The following is a 3,695-nucleotide window of genomic DNA, read 5'->3' as shown; positions in this document are numbered from 1 at the left end:
GGCCGGAGTCCGTACGCGACTCATCTGGTGCCGGCGGGCGGGCGGGCGGGCGGGGTCGAACGTCCACGAACGGGACCGACGCGCGGCGGCGGCGGGCGGACCCGCGTAAGTCGATAAAAACGGTGTACGCGAACGCCTTTGGCGCCGGGATTTCGCCCGTTAATGACCGATCGCATTATAATATTATGATGCGAAACGGTGCAGGCTCTCTGACAACGGAAATGAGATCGAAACCGACAATAATCGAATAATATATTATTATTCTCGCGGATAAGTGCCTACCCGTGCGTATGACGCGTATCCTCGAGGTAAGGGGGTATTGTAACGCTAAACGACGACGACATTTTCATCGATAGATCATTTTCGGATAAATAATTTGTCAACGATTCATTTTAACACCCCCCTGGACAAAAACTTGCTGGGTACCTGTATCTGCCGCTGAGCGAAAATGGTGAAATCTGAAACGATATAATATTATGATTGCTGTCGTCCGACAAAACGACCGGAGAACTAAAACAATATAACATAATGTGCCTTATTTTCCAAACGCGGTCTGATTCGCGTCGATTTCGTCAATCGTTATTAATATTTTATGAAATTCGGTGCTGTTTTTTTGTGACGTTTGAAATCTGTAGCGAGCAAGTGACATTGCCCGTGACAATTCACACCCAGCGTACTATTTTTTTTTTTTATACGCAGTTGAACTTGAAACTGCTGATACGGTACATTATAATACCAAGGTATCGAGTTATTCTTTCAACACACGCATATCGCAACAATGCTCACAACAGACACTTTGAATTTCCGTGGATATAAGGTTTTTACCAGGGAGGGGTTTTTTTGGTTTATTTTGTGCCTTACTCGTATATTCATATTATAGATAATTCAAAACGTATTTTTATATTCAAGATTAATTTATAATAACAATTGGTCGTAATACGTACTACGTAATATTATAATGTATAATATTGTCCATAGATAATATGAATTACAATTATATAGTAATAATAATTCGTTTTTTATGGAATAATTAATTTTATAATGAATCATCACAGCATTGCTGTGTAATTATATTAGTATTTATTAATATTCACAAGTTAAAGTCTGGAATATACAATAATGAATAAGAAGAACTTGGATCTCAATAATAATTAAATCTTGTTGTTTTCAAAATTCGTGCAGTTAGACAATTAATTATTATACCTACTAAATGTTTTGAAATTTGACATTTCTTTGATCTCCATTTTTAAAACATAATATTACATTAATATACCTAATAAACGTAACTTTTTATTGTATTGGTTATGTTAAGAGTCTAAACCCACTCTTATCTACAACACTACAGAACTGACTATAATGTCCTTTTAGAATCTAAACAATGTGATAACATAAATAATTTAGATATTTTTTGTGTAAATTATAATCTACCCTCCAAATAGTATTTATTTGAAATTGTATTATTTTCTGGTTTTTGTTCTCTAAATTCCTGTTATTTGTGTTATGTTAAATTTAATTTGAGCTCATACTATATTTCCTGCTATACTGTGCTTGAGAATTTTAGGTATTAAGCATAATATTATTATTATACTACATTTTTTTTTAGTATACTAAGCAATTAATTATTAATTTTTTGTTTTATCAATCCTATTATCATTTAACTCTATCAAATTAATTAATTATTTTTCATTTTTTGTTATACAATAATATTTTATTTCCAGTTAGGTACAAATAAATTAACTGACAGTACGATTTTGTATTTTGCATTTTAAAATTATTTCCTGTCAGTATAATAATATAATCTGACTAAATTGCACTATTATTCATCATTAGTAATCTTGTTAAGTGTAATAAGTAACATTCCGTGTAGCGCGTATTATAATAAATAATGATTACTAAACATGTTTTTCGAAAAATTAATTATTATGTGATAACTATCTATTTTTTTAGTGCGTATTTTATTCACATAGTCTTGTGATCGGTAATCATGAATTTAATATAGCTGACATTGGTTTAAAACAATCAAAAAAACATCAAGCGTGCAACAATCCATAATTGTTTAGGTAGGTTAGGTTTAGGTACACGTATCAAATAATTACATATATGTTATCGAGATGGTAAAGTCGACGGTTTATTATAACGACGCGGCGTTGTCTGAAAAGCATAAAGTTTAGTGTAGGTTTAATGGTGCTGATCTTGCGTAAATAACTTGGAGATTATCAATGTTTAAAAAAAAACAAACGTAAAACTATATCGTAAGTCTCGAAGTAGCTGCGTGCACTTCAGAAAGTTAGTTTATAATGTATATTTACGTTAGGTACACGCATTAAGCAAATCTTATTTTAAAATCGAGGATAGCGCCATTATAAATCTGTTTTAAACAATGCGTCGAGACGTGCTTACAATGCGATTAAAAACAAAAAAAACGGTTTGTCCGATTGCAGAATACTTTTTTTTACCTATATTATAACGTAGTTGGACGGTGGCTCGGGTGTAAAACCAAAACAAATAATAATATGTCATATTAATACAGTAAACTCTCGTCGTGTGTCAAAGCCCAACAGGAAAAGGTCCGAGTCGACAAAAAGTTCCAGCTATCGAGATTTATTGCAGTGGCAACTAATTATTTCGATCGGATGTAATCGAGATTTCGATTCGTTCGGTTCGAGATTACGACAAATTCACGACCGGATATCCTGACATGATAAGAATCAACAGTATTATACCACGGTATCGTATAATATTGTTATTGTTTCGTTGGTTCAAGACTCATCACACGAATATCAGTGCAGAGTCTAACATTTTGAATGCCATACACATATGTCTCAATTATTGTTCGGATGTTAACGTACTGAGATACGCACAACGCTTTACGTGACCGTGACACACGTAGGCATCGTGCAAAGTATAACGTAACGTGACGTCGGTTGATGGAAATATTGTGAAAACAAACAGACGATCGCACAATTGGCGAGCAGATAAAACGGATTAAATCGTGTGCGTACATCGCGTAACGCCGTTGTTTATCATCGCAATAATTACGGTTTTGACCGGAAACCGTCGACAAACCGGTTATCCTAGCTAGCGTTCTCCTTCGCGGATTCTTTCAGACAAGGCCGTAGCTGGAACACATTTTTGGCATTTTGAAGACCATGGTTTGAAAAGACGAACTTAAAAAATGTAGATGTGTGCGTATGATAATAAATCTAAATAATGTGTTTTATATATTATGAACTACATCATAATATGTGATAAATTTATATTATTTTATGTTGAATATTTTTATAGTATTAACTCCAACAGTCTTTTTTTTCTTTTGAGAAACGATCGATCACATAATCTGTACAATCTACGATGAAACTCAAAAGAGCTAGAATAAAAACCTGTAAGGCATACTTAAAAATATACTTGGTCTGATGAGTTTCGTAAATATTTTGTTTAATCTTTTCATGGTAGAAAATGAGCGTTCCGGTGTTGAAGTCAAAACTGGTAATGTAGCTAGTAATAACAAAAGTAAAGTTTTATTTAGAAAAATGCAGAATTACATTTAGTATCTATGTTAATTATAATAATAATAATTGTTATATAATATTGATACAATAAAAAAAAAAATTAACTTATATTATTATTATTGTTTATTAAACGTCGAAACGGCAGTTTTACATATTATTACAAATAGATATGGTATAAGTACAGTA

This window comes from Metopolophium dirhodum, chromosome 9 (genome assembly GCF_019925205.1).
Source record: "Metopolophium dirhodum isolate CAU chromosome 9, ASM1992520v1, whole genome shotgun sequence".
Taxonomy (NCBI): domain Eukaryota; kingdom Metazoa; phylum Arthropoda; class Insecta; order Hemiptera; family Aphididae; genus Metopolophium; species Metopolophium dirhodum.
This window is presented reverse-complemented; position numbering follows the sequence as displayed.